At 47.7% G+C, this 16,161-nt stretch overlaps 1 pseudogene; it reads right to left on the bottom strand.

The window, feature by feature from the left end:
• Nucleotides 1–7,077: 7,077 nt before the first annotated feature.
• LOC101982001 lies at nucleotides 7,078–7,712 on the bottom strand (annotated as a pseudogene).
• Nucleotides 7,713–16,161: the final 8,449 nt, after the last annotated feature.

The raw sequence follows: 16,161 nt of genomic DNA, 5'->3' as shown, positions 1-16,161 counted from the left end.
ATCACCTTGGCCCATGGCAATATCCGTGGGGATTTTTTTTTTTTTACAAATTGATAGTTGACTGGAAGGCTGCAGCCCATGGTGGCTGGCGCTATGCTTGGGTAGGCGAGCTTGGGCTACATGAGAAAGGAGGCTGAAGGCTAGCCTGGAGATAAGACAGTGAGCAGTGCCCCTCCGTGGTTTCTGCTTCAAGCTCCAGCCTTGAGTTCCTGTCTTGATTCTTTTTTTTTAAAATAACGCACTGCAATGTGTAAGCCAAATAAGCCACTTCCTCCTTGTATTAGTTCCCCTCTCTGAGACAGGGTCACACTGTGCAGTTCTGGCTGGCTTGGAACCCACTCTGTAGACCAGGTTGGGCTTGAATTCACAGAAATCAGCCTGCCTCTGCCTCCTTAGTGCTAGAATTAAAGTCATGTGCAAATACCACTATGCCTGATTACTTTTATATTGTTGTGATAAAACACCATTGATGTGGGATTCCCCTCTGTATGCTGTGATTACCATTAATTAATAAAGAAACTGCCTTGGACCTATAGCAGGGCAGAACAGAGCTAGGCAGGGAAAACTAAACAGAATGCTGGGAGAAAGAAGGCAGAATTAATGAGACGCCATATAGACCCTGCTGGCAACAGATGAGCTGGAACCTTGCCAGTAAGCCACAGCCATGTAGCAATACACAGATTAATAGAAATGGGTTAAATTAAGATGTAAGAGCTAGCCAATAAGAAGGTAGAGCTAATAGGCCAAGCAATGATTTAAATAATACAGTTTTTGTGTGATTACTTCGGGTCTGAGCAGCTGGAACAAACAAGTGCCTCTTACTACACACCATGGTCAAAGCAACTTACAGAAGGAAGGGATTATTTGGGCTTACAGTTTCAGAGGGTAAGAAAGAGTCTATCCATCTCAGTACTGTGGGGAGACATGGCAGCAGATAGACACAGTGGCTGGAACAGCAAGTTGAGACCACACATCTTGAACCAAAAGCACAAAGCAGGGAGTCACTGGAAATGGCAAAGGCCTTTAATCTCCCAGAGCCTGCTTCCAGTAACACTCTTCATGCAACAAGGCCACATGGCCAAAACCTCCCTAGACAGTGTCATCAACTGAGGACCAAGTGTTCAAATACATGAGCCTGTGGGAAACAATGTCACCCAAGCATCACGCTCCATTCTCTGGATCCCATAGGGTCATGAACATGTCATACTGCAGAATGCATTTAGCTCAACGGCATAGTCTTCCACAGCCTCAACACTGTCTAAAAGTCCATAGCCTGATCTGAGACTCCAGGCAAGCTCTTTTATTTGTAACCCTCTGTAAAATCAGAATGCATGTCACATGCTTCCACCTTCCAATTGCACAGAATATGCATTGCCATCATACAAGGGAGGAATGGGGGCATAGTGAGTGATACTGCACCACATCAAGACCAGAACCCAGCAGAGCAAACTCCAAATCCTACAGCTCCATGCTCAACATGAAAGGGCTTAGATGGCTCTGCCTATCCAACTTTACTATCTGAAGCATGCTCCTCTCTCTTGGGTTGGCTCTACTCCATATATGCCGCTTCCCTTAACAGACAGCCTATAGCTTTGGCATCTCCAACATCTAGGGGTCTCCAATGTAACCCAAGCTTCACTTTCATAGGAGAAAGGGCTGGAGTTTCACCATAGAGCCTTAGTCGGGGTCTGGTAGAGTTTGTTCAAGGTTTATTTTAACATGAGGTCCTGGACAAAAGGTTGGCCTTCCCTCAAGAAACCCATCTTGCTGATTGGAAGTTGCCCCAGGGGAGTGGTATAGCCCGTTGGATTCGGGCACTCCTAGCTGAGCTTTTCTGGCTGACTGCAACAATAGCAGCAAAACTGTTCAAACCCGAGGCTGGATTTGCTTCCTCTAAGCCTGTCTGACCTTTCGGCATTACAATATGAGGTTGTTGTCTGTCTCCAAACTTCCCACTGAGACCTGTGCAGCTATGCTATGAGATCCCCCTTCCCAAGATGCCCGAACAAACAAAAATCTAACCTCATAATATCTCAAGTAAATTTAGGATTCTGTGCTGGGCCACATCCATGGTTACCCTTCACCGCCTGCAAACAGTTTTTGAATACAGTGCAGGCTCATTTGAATACGCTTGTGCGGTTAGACTGAACCAGAATGCCACTAGATGGCTCTGGAGCATTGTCTGGAGCATTGCCTGGGCTAGTCAGAGACTGGGCCATTACAACCATGAGTACAGCCTGCCTGTTATCAGCTTTGTTCCAATCTGACCCAGCTGACTCTCATTTTCTAAAGACCTCGAAGGCTGTGCGCTGTAAAGTTGGAGGAGGATCCTAGGGACCTTGGTCTAGTTTTTCAGGCTTCTGTCTAATGTCAGTGCTGGGAATGGCAGTTGTGTAACACAGGCAGGGAGGCCTGGCCTCCCTGACTTCCAGGGGCGTCATTAGCGTACTGTGCAGCTTCCAGCTCCCCTAGATTGTAAAGCAAGAGGGCAGGGTTCTCAGGTTCCCGTGTTATCTCTGATAATCAGTCGTAAGTTAACGGGTTTGGCATCACCTTTCATTCCCCTGAATAGATGATCATACAGACTCGGTGGAACTCCCCCTGGTTGTTTTCTATATTAGTAGCCTGCTACGACCACTGGGGCTCTGTATGGGCATTGCAATGGAGCCTGGCCTGCCTGTTAACTAGGGTATGAGTACGGGCTCCGTCAGCCTAGCTGTGTGCTAAAGTTTAGACTGGGACCTCTCATGTGTGCAGCAGGTGGTTGGGACGAGACAGCTGTTTTCCATGTTGGGCCAAAGCCACAGTGGGCCTTTTGACATTCTCAATGAAGGTGGGAAATACTGACTAAACCATCTACTTTGGGTTCTATTTGAGACAGGTCAGACACGCAGAAGGAGCAGGTACTTGGTGGTGCCCAGGTCCCATCAGCCACCTCATGACGGAGGAGAATGTCCTCTGAGGAAGAGGGCGTGGCTGTTTATCATTCCAAGTTCCCTGTGTGAAGTTCCTGGGTGAGCAATGAGGAAGAAGGCAGCTCTCAGGGAGAGCAGTGGTAGAAAGCTCTGCAGGCGGAGAAGATCAAGGTGCCATGTAGGAGAAGCCAAAGAGGGAGGTGAGAGCAGAGGTGCCAGGAGGAGCAAGGCTGGTGGCAGAGAAGCCAGCAGGGGAGCAGAGGCTGGGGTGCACACAGAGGAAGGTCGTCAAGGTGCCATCTGGGGCTGAATTTAAAGACAAGTTTGCACCACAGGCAGCATTCCCATCACAAATGTAAGCTTTGAGGAAAAACCATGAGTATATCGACCAGGAAGGCATCTCAGCGTCCTCCCTGAGCTAGCTACAGAGTTTTAGCTACCAACTGACTACAGCTCAATGTGCCATGAAGTTGCCAGCATTCTTGATCTATTTTGTTACAAAGTAAAACAAAATGGCTTCCTCTTTTTCTCCCTTTATAAGTTTGGGGATCCAATTTAGACCAATTTTTGAGACTATGTCCCAGGGGCTGATCATAGGAAAGACAGTCAGAGTCCTATCATTTGGGTCTCTTGAAGACAACTGACCTCCCTTGTCAGGGCTGAGTCTCACCACACTGACACAGTGGAGGTGTACTCTAAGCTGGGGTAGCCCCTGCCCTCTTGTGTTAGAATATAGGCTGGCTGAAGCCGTGTGCAATGTTCTCAGGAGACTCGGGGCATTAGACAGGCCAGGCCACCCTGACTATAATACACCTTCTGTTCATAGTATAACTTCCGAGCCAAATCACCTTGGCTGGCTAGGGAGGACTGAACTTAAAGGGAAAACATCACAACCAGAGCTGGCTGGGACTCAGATACGAGGGAGAGGGGGAAGCTTACTAGCTATATGTGGTTTTGGATCAGGAATTCTGGCCAGGATGGAGAAAGGAAGGTATAAACACAACAGTTACATGCTCCACTGTGGCCTGCTCCACAGGGTGGCATCCAATGCCAGGAGCAGCAAGGTGGGTGAGAGACGAGAGGGAAGAAGTCCTTATAATTTGCAGGGCTTCATCCTGGACAAGTCACTGCTGCCAGCGCAGCACATGTTGGGAAGCAGTGACTCCCAGAAGGATGGGAGGGGGCTCCACACGGACTTAGAACTGGTCATCTTCCTCTTGTGGAGCTACCAAGGATTAGCCTCAGCCAGCGTCCTCCAGCTGCAAATGGGAAGTAAAGCCTTCTGCAAGGGCTGGAAGGCATGCCTTAGCTCGAAGGTCTGTGGGCTCAATGGAGTACAGCCCTACCGTGAAGCTGTGCTCATGGTTGTATCTCCAGTGTGGAGAGGCCAAGGGAGTCAGGGAGAGACTTCCCCATGGGCACCAAGATGTGCTGGGAACAACACGACAAGCTAAAGGCATGAGAATGGGAATACACACGTGTGTGTGTGTGTGTGTGTGTGTGTGTGTGTGTGTGTGTATTCATTAAAGAAAATATGCTGCAAGGAAAGAGATGTAGGGGCAAATTCTCAACAAACCCCTCCTTAAAAATGAATGGGAATTTCTTTACAGTTAAGAACAAATATTTTGTCTTGTGGGGTCCATATCTGGAAAGATAACTTGTTAAGCTTTTATTTATATTTGTTTATTTTTTATTATTATTTACTTTTCTTAGCAGTAGATAGTGGTTAATACAGACATCCACAACTGGTCAATGGGCAGAGACTAAGAGACTATGGGGGGGGGGTCAACTCTAAACGGGAGAGCTATATCATATCCCTTCCTACAAGGCCCGGGCATCATCTCAGAGCTGGGAGCAGAAAGATTCTAAAGCCAGAGGGAGTGGGTGTCTGCAGTATTTCCCTGCCTTGATGGTGCAGCTGCACACATAGATGGACAGAGGCTGGGGCTTCGTGTAGAAGATCTGTACAAGATGAAGGCAGTGGAAACCCCAGCATGGATGGGGAGAGGGTCATGATATCCCACTCCTGACTGAGGAGCTATTGGCCACTGATGGCTGTTGGAGGAAGTGGGAGGGGCTGGGGGAAGTGACCCAGAAGCTAAGGTAAATACTGTTCCTAAGATTGAGGGCGAGCAGGAGGGAGGAGAAAAGCCTAGGCCATAAAACATCTTCACTTTCGTCCCATGAAAACTGCAGAGAAGTTTCAGCCACCCTAGATGCTTCACTTGTCAAAAGGATGCACCTGGGTGCTTTGGCGGACTAACAGCTCTAGGAAAATAGAGTTGGAAAAGGACGTGTGTTTCAGGGCCGTGAGGACTAAGGCTGCCCCTGGAAAAGGAGGAGAATTGAGGCCTAAGTGAGAGAACCTGAGCTGGTTTCCTGAGAATCTTGGCTTCGTGATTTCCTCAGCTGCTCGGAGACAAAAGGCCGTCAGTCTGTCAGCCAAAGGGACGGAAAGGTTCTAGTTCTGGGTTACTGTGGTCTTTCATTTCTTCTGCAAATTTCCCCAAAATTCTGGCTAGCACATGAAAGAACCGAGTTCCCTCTTGCCCTGATGGCTTCCCATGGACACCGTAAAACACCTAAGGAAGGATGTAGAGGCCAGAGACTTAGGAAGGACCAAAGCCCTCTGATAACACAAGGCAGCCCCGAGGCACCTTCAGTTCTAACTGTGCCTGTCATAGGACAAGTGACCTCTAAGGCAGGACCCCTGACTGGCACATGGATTAAGTAAGAGTGGGGGTGGAGGAGGGGGGAACTAAACTCAAGATACTAACAAAAGAAAAAAGAAAGGGGGCAACAGGAGACAGGACAGCCCATACAGTGAGATTGAAGACTGTTTACAGGGACGTAGACAAGACACGGTGAGATACAGCAAGTTGAATGTGAACCCTGGGAAGTGAGAACCCTCCCTTTGCCTGACCTTCCTTCCCTCCACTACCGTGGCCCCTGCTGTTCTGAGGTCACTCCCCAGTTGCTCAGACAGACCTATGCCCAAGAACAGAGGCATGAATCGGTCAGAGGAGGTTAGCAGTGGAGACTGGGCCCTAGTAGCTGCTACTGTTACTGTTTTCTATAGTGTCCCCAAACCTCATACATTGTACATTCCATTTAATTAAAAAGGTTGAAGAATAGGTAAATCAATCAACACCCCTGTAAAACATGTATGCTGGCTGAATATTGTCAATTAAAGTGCACACTGCAGAGGCATGGTGTCTGAGGCTAAGGCCATCTCAAGGCAGTGGTAGGGGAAATGCCTGTGTATAACTTGAGGATGGGTATCAGAAACTGGTACCTCCTCCAATTAGATCACAGCAGAGCTAAGGGTGCAGGCAACCAGTTAAGATTCTTTGGAGCACTCGGAGGTCCAATCCCCACACTAGAATGGGGGGTGAGTTAGTGGGGAGAACTAAGAGGCTGGATGAGGGAAAACAGCTTTGGGAAGAGTTCCAGAGCCACAGAAGTCACTGCGCCTCAACCTTTATCCAATCAACTAAAACAACTCCCCCACGGTGCCTGTGAGCTTGCTTCCCAGGTCTCATGCCTACCTCGGAACATCCTCCACAAGTCCAGCTCATGGGTGCTACAGTGTTTCACAGACAAGAAACTCCTACCAGATAAATAAAACAAAAGAGACATGTTTCCCTACCCCCTCCTTCTCTGAGCCTTACCGTCTCTGCAGGGCCCTTAATGTAACTAAAATGACATTGTCTCCCTTCTCAATCCCCGGGTTTACCTTCCATCATCTTGGGAAGAGGAGGAAACAGGATCAAGAACAGAGAGTGATGAGAGGTGGGGGAGGGGAGAGACAGGAGGTAGAGTCTTCCCTGAAACCCTGGGAAGAACACAGTGGGGGAGAAACAGTGAGGAGGTCACTGTTTGTACCTAGAATACAAAGTAAAGGAAGTTTGTTTTGGAAGGAAGGTCCTAGGGAGACTTGACCCCTTGACCCCAAACCCCAGAGTAGGGCATAGTAGTGGTAATAGCTACCTGGTGTTGGTTGCTGAAGTGTTAAAAAGTGCCATGACAGCTGTCAGGAGGCAGCCCTTGGGAGCCAGGGTGCAGTGGGCTGTCACTGCAGGGGCTGTGTGCTGAGGGGTGGAGATGGAGGTTATGTCTTAGCTCTCGTGCTAACTCCACACGTGTTTGCTGCCAGTCACCCTCAGTTGATACAACACTGGCTCTTGTTCTGGTGGGGCTATTCAGGGAGATCCACACCCCAACTCTGGCCTGCTGCACCCCCCAGATTCTGGGGTTCACTCTTTGGCAACTTCTTTGCCATTGCCAGGAAGAGATCATTCACATTCAGAGCAGTCTTAACTGGTTTCCATAGTTAATAAACTGTTGTCACCTGTGTATGCCTGAGCCTCTTCACACTCCTTGTTGGCAAGGTCAGCTTTGTTCCCTGCCAAGGCAATAACAGTGCTAGGACTGGCTTGCCACTGAAGTTCCTTTGACCATGTCTTTGCCCAGGCAAAACTTTCCTGATTAATAATATCATAAACCACAACTGCAGCCTGGGCACCCCTGTAGTACATGGGGACTAGGCTTGGTATTGCTCCTGCCCTGCCGTGTCCCAGATTTAGAACTTGACTGTTGTGCCATCTAGACCCACAGATTGGGTGAGGAAGGCCACTCCAACGGTACTTTCCTGGTACTCGTGGAACTGCCCTTTGACAAAACCATCACCAGGCTAGATTTCCCCACTGCAGATTCTCCCAGCAGGACCAGTTTGAACTGGCATATTTCGGTGGCCTGGGGTTGCCCATTAGACCTGGTTGAACTTCTACTAGTCATAGCCAGGCTATCAAAGTAGGAGAGGCTAGAGGGAGGGGGATGCCACAAAGCAGGAAAGTGGGGAGGAGAAGGGGAGGGACTTCCAGGCTTCAGTAGCCAAAGAACAGCCATGGCAGTTCAGGTGAGAAACTGCATTTGTGGGCTTAGTCCCCAGAAAAGAGATAGAAGAAAAAGTCAAAGTCAAAATTCCCAGGCATGAAGGCACACACCTGTAGTCCCAACACTTGGAAATTAGGGCAGGAGAAGTCAGCAGTTCAAAGTCACCCTTGGCTACTTAGTGAATTTGAGGCCATCCTGGGCTATACGAGACCCTGACTTAGAACAAAACCAAGCCAAATCAGCTGAAGAGTGAGCCCGGGAATGTTGCAGAATATTTTCACCCGTCTAATGCTCAAGACACGCTCCTTTTTATTATTTGTTTATTTACCTATTTATTTATTTTTTACATACTAATCCAGTTCCCCCTCCCTCCTCTCCTCTCGCTCCCTCCACCTTCCCTCCACCCGCCATCTGCTCATCAGAGAGGGTAAGGCCTCCCCTGGGAAGTTAATAAGTTAATTAAGTCTGTCCCATCACTCCCCCCAACCCCGTGCCTTGAGCAAGGTATCTTGCCATAGAGAATGGACTCCACGAAGTCAGTTCATTATTAGGGTTAGATCCTGGTCCCGCTGCCAGTGTCTCCACATACTGCCCAAGCCACACCATTTACCCCTGCATTCAGGGAGCCTTGTTTGGTCCTATACAGGTTCCCCAGTTGTCAATCCGAAGTCAGTGAGCTCCCACCAGCTCGGGTCAGCTGAATCCGTGGGTTTCCCCATCATGGTCTTGACCCTTTTGTTCATATTATCACTTCAATTGTTCCCCGGGAGCTCAGCCCAGAGGTTAGTTGTGGATCTCTGCATCTGCTTCCATCTGTCTCTGGATGAGAGTTCTAGCTTCTCTGGGGTTATGGACTGTAGGCTGGTTATCCTTTGCTTTACAGCTAACATCCACTTATGAGTGAGGCGGCCGGGCAGTGGTGGCGCACGCCTTTAATCCCAGCACTCGGGAGGCAGAGGCAGGCGAATCTCTGGGAGTTCGAGACCAGCCTGGTCTACAGAGCTAGTTCCAGGATAAGCTCCAAAGCCACAGAGAAACCCTGTCTCGAAAAACCAAAACAAACAAACAAACAAACAAACACTTATGAGTGAGTACATACTATATTTATCTTTCTGGGTCTGGGTTACCTCACTAGTTTTTTGTTTGTTTGTTTGTTTGTTTGTTTCATTCAATTGCTTGCAAATTTCAAGATGTCATTGATTTTTACCGCTGAGTTGTACTCCACTGTGTAAATGTACCACATTTTCTTTATCCATCCTTCAGTTGAGGGGCATCTAGGTTGTTTCCATGTTCTGGTTATTATGAATAATGATGCTATGAACATAGATGAGCAAATGTTCTTGTGGTGTGAGTATATTCCCAAAAGTGGTATTGCTGGGTCTTGAAGTAGACTGATTGCTAATTTTCTGAGAATTCACCATTCTGATTTCCACAGAGACTGTACAAGTTTGCAATCCCATCAGCAATGGAAGAGTGTTCCCCTTATTCCATATCCTCTCCAGCATAAACTGTTAGCAGTGTTTTTGATCTTAGCCCTTCTGACTGGTGTAAGATGGTATCTCAGAGTAATTTTGACTTGTATTTCTCTGATAGCTAAGGGTGTTGAGCATTTCTATAAGTGTCTTTTGGCCATTTGAGATTCTTCTGTTGAGAATTCTCTGTTTAGGTCTGTACCCCACTTTTTATTTGGATTATTTGGTAGTTTGATATCTTTTTTTTGAGTTCTTTGTATATCAGCTCTCTGTCAGATGTGGGATTGGTAAAGATCTTTTCCCATTCTGTAGGCTGTCGTTTTGTCTTGTTGACCGTGTCCTTTGCTTTACAGAAGTGTCTCAGTTTCAGGAGGCTCCATTTATTGTTTCTCTCAGTGTCTGTGCTACTGGTGTTATATTTAGGAAGCAGTCTCCTGTGCCAATGTATTCAAAGATACTTCCCATTTTCTCTTCTATGACATTCGGTGTGGTTGGATTTATGTTGAAATCTTTGATCCACTTGTACTGGAGTTTTGTGCATGGCGATAGAATCTATTTGCATTCTTCTACATGTTGATATCGTTATGCCAGAAATATTTGTCGGATATGCTTTCTTTTTTTCCATTTTATATTTTTAGCTTCTTTGTCAAAAATTAGGTGTTCATAGGTATGTGGGTTAATATTAGGGTCTTCAATATGATTCCATTGTCTGTTTTTATGCCAAAACCAAGCTGTTTTCAGTACTGTAGCTCTGTAGTAGAGTTTGAAGTCAGGGATGGTGATGCCTCCAGAAGTTCTTTCATTGTACAAGATTGTCTTGGCTTTCCTGGATCTTTTGTTTTTCCATATGAAATTTAGTATTGTTCTTTCGAGATCTGTGAAGAATTGTATTGGAATTTTGATGGGGACTGCATTGAATCTGTAGATTGTTTTTGGTAAGATTGCCATTTTTACTATGTTAATCCTTTTATTCATGAACATGGGAGATCTTTCCATTTTCTGATTTCTTCTTCAATTTCTTTTCTTCAAAGAAGAAGTTCTTGTCATACATGTTTTCCATTTGTTTGGTTAGAGTTACCCCAAGATATTTTATGTTGTTTGTGGCTATTGTGAAAGGTGATGTTTCTCTGATTTCTTTCTCAGTCCACTTATCATCTGTATATAGGAGGGCAATTGATTTTTTTTTAGTTAATCTTGTATCCTGCCACATTACTGAAGGTGTTTATCAGCTGTAGGAGTTCCCTGGTAGGATTTTTGGGGTCACTCATATATACTATCATATCATCAGCAAATAGCCAAAGTTTGACTTTTTCATTTCCAATTTGCATCCCTTTGATCTCATTTTGTTGTCTTATTGCTCTAACTAGAACGTCGATTACTATATTAAATAGATATGGAGAGAGTAGACAGCCTTATCTTGTTCCTGATTTTAGTGGAATTGCTTTGAGTTTCTCTTTATTTAATGTGATGTAGGCTGTTGGCTTGCTGTATATTGCCTTTATTATGCTTAGGTATGTTCCTTCAAAAGGTATGTCTCTTCAAGACTTTTATCATAAAGAGGTGTTGGACTTGGTCAAAGGCTTTTCCAGCATCTCATGAGATGATCATGTGGCTTTTTTCTTTCAGTTTATTTATAAAGTCGAGTACATTGATGGATTTTTTATTTACTATGTATAATGTATACAGTATTCTCAGTATTCTGTCTGCAGGCTAGAAGAGGGCACCAGACCTCATTACAGATGGTTGTGAGCCACCATGTGGTTGCTGGGAATTGAACTCAGGACTTTTAGAAGAGCAGGCAGTATTTTTAACCGCTGAGCCATCTTTCCAGCCCACACTGATGGTTTTTTGTACTCTGCACTGTCCCTGCATCTCTGGGGTGAAGCCGACTTGATCATGGTGAATGATGTTTTTGATGTGTTTTTAGATTCGGTTTGTCAGTATTTTATTGAGTAATTTTGCATCAATGTTCATGAGAGAGATTGGTCTGTAATTCTCTTTCTTAGTAATGTCTTTGTGTGGCTTGGGTATCAGGGTAAGTGTAGCCTCATAAAAAGAGTTTGTCAACGTTCCTTCTGTTTCTATTTGTGTGGAACAATTTGAGGAGTATCGGTATTAGCTCTTCTTTGAAATTCTGGTAGAATTATGCTGAAACCATCTGGCCCTACGTTTTTTTTGGGGGGGGGGCAGGGGTTGGGAGGGTTTTAATGACTGCTTCTACTTCCTTATGGGTTAAAGGTCTATTTAGTTTAAGACAGGTTCCTTTAATCTCCCCTGTGCAGGCCCTTACCATGGCATCGAGGCCTGTGCTGCGCAGGCAGTAATGTGTTTACCAGAAGTAAGAAAGAGAGGGAGTTGCTGGCAAGATTAGTGTAGTATAGGAATTCCTCTTTTTCTATGAGTCCTTTTGATCTACACTGGTGTGTCTCTGTCTTGGTTCAAACGCACCTGGTTAGGCACTTGCCTCAAATTCCACAAATGGGATCCAGCCCTCAGAATGAGATAGAACAATGGCTGTAAATGTCCTGTCCTATGAAAATGGTTTATTTTGGAGTCCCTCCAGTGCTCAGTATTTATGTGTCCTATGTGTGCTGTTCATGATGACACACTGACTGCTTGTAAGCCTGGCTCACACAAGACAGGAACGCCGTACTCATGCAAGGTATGATCACTGGGTCCCATGGGGTCTCAGCACCTGGTTCTTACATATGGTACATTCCCAACAGCGATTCCGCCTGTACATGCAAATAGATACTTGATTTTTTCCACAGACAGAAGATGTTCTTTATAATAACACATGACTGACGCATTTGGAACACAGTAATTCTGAGTTTTGTTCACTAAGTGCTTCCTTGGAGGCGCTAGGAAGAAAATGCTTTGCTTGTGTCTAGAACTCGTCAAACCGTTTATAACGCTGCCTGTGGTTGGCGTGACTATCCGAAGTGCTTCTGCTGGGGCAACTGGAGCTTGGAGGCAGAAACACATTTTGGCAGCTGCACCTGGTTCAGCTTAGTCACCCATCTTGATACATCAACTAAAGAGACAAGCTCAAGGGGACAACAGAGGAAAAAAATCAGTGCTGTGGGAAGAGGAGCAGATAGACGGATCCAATCACCCCAAGTTTGTCTTCCTAGCACTGACATGAGATTTAGGCTTAAACAGGGAAGGAATGGGAATAGGATTAAAAGTTATTCATAACTAGGGGCTGGAGAGATGGATCAGTTGTTAAGAGCACTTGCAACTCTTCCGGAGGACTTGGATCTGATTCCCATCACCCACAAGGTGGTTCCTACTCTTTGTCACTCTAGTCCCAAGGGACCTAAGGGCACCAGGTATATGTGTACTCGTGTGTACACATACATAGTTGCAGGAAAATAGTTATATACATTTAAAAGTTATGCATAATTAAGTAGTGGTGGTCAAGGCACAGTTTGGCTGATAATTTGCCCCAGTTTTTGTTCTACAAGGCCGCTGTGAAGCAGCTGTTATCTCTGTCACTTGAGGAGAGCAAGCTTGCTCCTCTGAGATGACACTTCTGCTCCAGGCTGCAACTCAGCACAGCGGATAGCTGCCTTCACCCTGGGGATGTGGTGTCTGTGTTGTTACTGGAATCCAAGGAGATACTGGCCTAGATCAATGAGTTCCTGTTGTGCCTCCAGCCTTGAAGGAGATTGAGACAGGTTAGGCAAGCAGATACACCGTTGTACCCGCTGCATCCGTGTAGGGTCAGGCAGAAATCTGACCCAAGGTAAAAGAAATGAACCCAAAACAAAGGCAGAAATGCCAGGCCTTCATCCTGCATTTAGTTGCTTCCTATACCCAAGTGATGAGCTGATACTTTTTAGTAAAAGCAATTTCTAAACGCCTGCTACATCAGAGCAAGAATGAAAGACACAGTCGGGCCTTGGCCCTGTGTCTGGCAGGTGATGCTTCTCTGTCAGAGGACATCCGTTGGCACTCAGAAGACCTGAAGTCCTCAGTTTTCTCACGAGGCAGAGGCGAGAACTCGAGAATAACTTAGCAAGATGAACTTGTTTTTCTTCTTCCCAGATGCATCAGCCCAAGTGCAAGGCCGCGGAGGAGCACAGCGTCTCCAAGGGGGACAGGATTCAGTGGAGAGGATCATCAACTCCAGACTCCGCACGGGTGGAGTTTGTAAGATGCAGTCAGGGATAAATTGTTCCTTTCAGCAATATGCCACTCTCGCTTTGCCAGCGTTCTCCTGAGATGCTCCAGATATGTGTGGGGATGGAAAAGGTCCTTCAGGCTGAACATCCTGCTAAAAGCAGCTATTTGTTCTATGATAGCCTCAGGAGATGAGTGCCTTGACCTCAGCTTCCCATGGGGGAAGCTGCAACTTTAATCAAACCACATGAGACCTTAAAGGACCCATAGAATCAACTACACGGTATCAGTCTCTGAGACCTGGGAATCTCATGCTCAACGCTGGGGACTATGTGGGAATTTAAAGCGTCTAATAATGTATGCTAAGGTAACATTCTTATCTGCCTACAATCTTCTGCTGGGGTTCAATTTCCCCCCAAGACATAGGGTGTTACAAGCAGGGCAGAAACAGTAGACTAGTACAGGTCACTCAGGTTCCAGGAGACTTTCTTGACATACTGTGTCCCCTGTGATGGCTCACGGGGAATGGTGTACGGTAGAGAATCCTGTCATGCAGCTGCCTCCCCGGCCAGCCAAGCCTTTGTCTCCCACAGGAGGATGAGATGGGAACCAGGACAGCAAGGCTCTGGGGAACAACCGGACGTCATCGCTGAAGAGGCCCTTTCCACCAGGGGAAGAGGCACACCTCTCTCACTTCCTTTTCAGCACCAGCAAGTGACTGCAGGCTATTTTGGGGTCCTAGCTGCGGTATGTGAAACCCAAGCCACTCTCGAGAAGGGTGGTAGAGAGGGGACACCAGGTGACACTATCCTGGGTTGGTGGTCAGAGGAGCAGCATCAGAGTGAAACACACAGGAGGCAGCAGACACGAAGGGCTGTCCCCTTGGGGACAGCATTCACTGCCCTGATTTGGATGGGAATCATAACTGAGGTTAAGGCAGGCTGAGGACACACTATCAGGAACCTTCCTGGCCCGAGGGCAGCAGCCCTGTGTAGAGCAGAGGTGAGGTCGGACCTTTGGAGGATAGCCAGCAGGGGTGTCTTACTTTAGTCTGGTTACTCTCAGGTCCTTGTCCTAGAGACCAGATGTGTAGGCGTGGTTTTGAGGTGGAAAGAGTGTGTTAGAGAGGGACTGGGACAGGCTTTTCCAGAAATGATGCTCATCCATCTGTAGACTCAGCAACTGCCTCAGGGACACTGCGGGGAGCAGTGCCCCACCCTGAGCTCCACTTTCATCTGTCTTGCTCCTGGGGACCCACTGAAACTGCTTTCCCTGGAGTAAAAATGGCAGTGCGGCTTCCTTCCTCCTCTCCTTGTAGTTGGTGGATCACACAACAGTGCACAGCCGCGTGAGATATGAACATCGGTAGGAAGTTATAGGTGACCTACCCCGGCTGATCTCAAGGCAAAGCAATCCAGGCCCAGGGAACAGCACGCCTGAAGGCCCCAGGCAGAAGGGCAATAGCCATGCTTGGGGTAGAGAAGGGAAGTCCGGCAACTGCAGTTGCGGGGAAGGTGCCGGCAGCGGAGAGTTCAGGCCCCAGTTTGGGACAAAGCTGGGATTTCAGAGGCCCTGGAGAGCCAGTGGAGAATCCTGCAAAGGAGGTACAGGCTGCTTGATGTTAGCAGGCCCCGTGTGTCTGGATAGGAATAACAGGAGGGGTACAGGCGGCAGCAGGAGGGCCCCGAGGAGAGCTCTGGCTGATTCAGGGGAGAGGGGAGCTAACTATTAGTGCAGGCAGGGAGCAAGGAGCGACTGTTCCAGAATCTTCTGGAAGGTGATTCTGACATGATTTGTACATGGACTGGGTGAGAGTGGAGTGTTGAGGAGACTTGCCTGGGGGATCAGTATCCATTGTCCTCCAGAGCTGCTCAAGAAGCAGGAGTATTGGCTTCTGATTTCAGCATAGCCAGCCATTGGCTGTATGCCTGGTCATGGCCAAGACTCTGGTTCCCGTCTGTGGAGGACTGATGGCGCGCTCATCCTGTGTCCAGGGTCAGCTAAGCACTGGCACCCTGTGAGGGTTTGGGAAGTGCCAACAAAGGTCCCTCGGAGGCCAATAGTCACCGTTGTGTGACCTCGGCAGGTCTCCTGTCACTTCTAAACTTATCTTCTGCCTTGAAAAGTGCTCACAACCCCCCCCCCCATAGGTCATACCAGGGGCACGTTCACAGCTACGACTCTCCTTTATCGAAAGGCAGATGAGCCAATGGCTAAAACGTGAAGCCAGTGTAAGCTGTAAAAGAGACAGACGGGGTCTGGGGAATGGTGACACACCGGAGATGTCCTTAGTGCAATGGCTGGAAGAGGTGTTCCAGAAGTGACTCTTCCCAGCTGGGATGGAGGAGGAGAATGAGAGGAGGGAAGGAAGCTTCTGACAAGAGGGAGGCTCTGATGTGGGTGCGGGGCCTGTGGAGGATGATGGGAGGGTTCTGATGTGGGTGCGGGGCCTGTGGAGGATGATGGGGGCTCTGATGTGGGTGTGGGCCCTGTGGAGGATGATGGGAGGGCTCTGTGGGTACGGGCCCTGTGGAGGATGATGGGGGGTCTCTGATGTGGGTGCGGGGCCTGTGGAGGATGATGGGGGCTCTGTGGGTGCGGGGCCTGTGGAGGATGATGGGGGCTCTGTGGGTGCGGGGCCTGTGGAGGATGATGGGGGCTCTGTGGGTGCGGGCCCTGTGGAGGATATTAAGAGGGCTCTGTGTGTACCAGGAGAAGCCTTGGAGGGGATGGCAGGTGGAGAAGTATGAGGT

Source organism: Microtus ochrogaster, chromosome 7 (assembly GCF_000317375.1).
Source record: "Microtus ochrogaster isolate Prairie Vole_2 chromosome 7, MicOch1.0, whole genome shotgun sequence".
NCBI classification, from domain to species: Eukaryota; Metazoa; Chordata; class Mammalia; order Rodentia; family Cricetidae; genus Microtus; species Microtus ochrogaster.
This window is presented reverse-complemented; position numbering and strand designations above follow the sequence as displayed.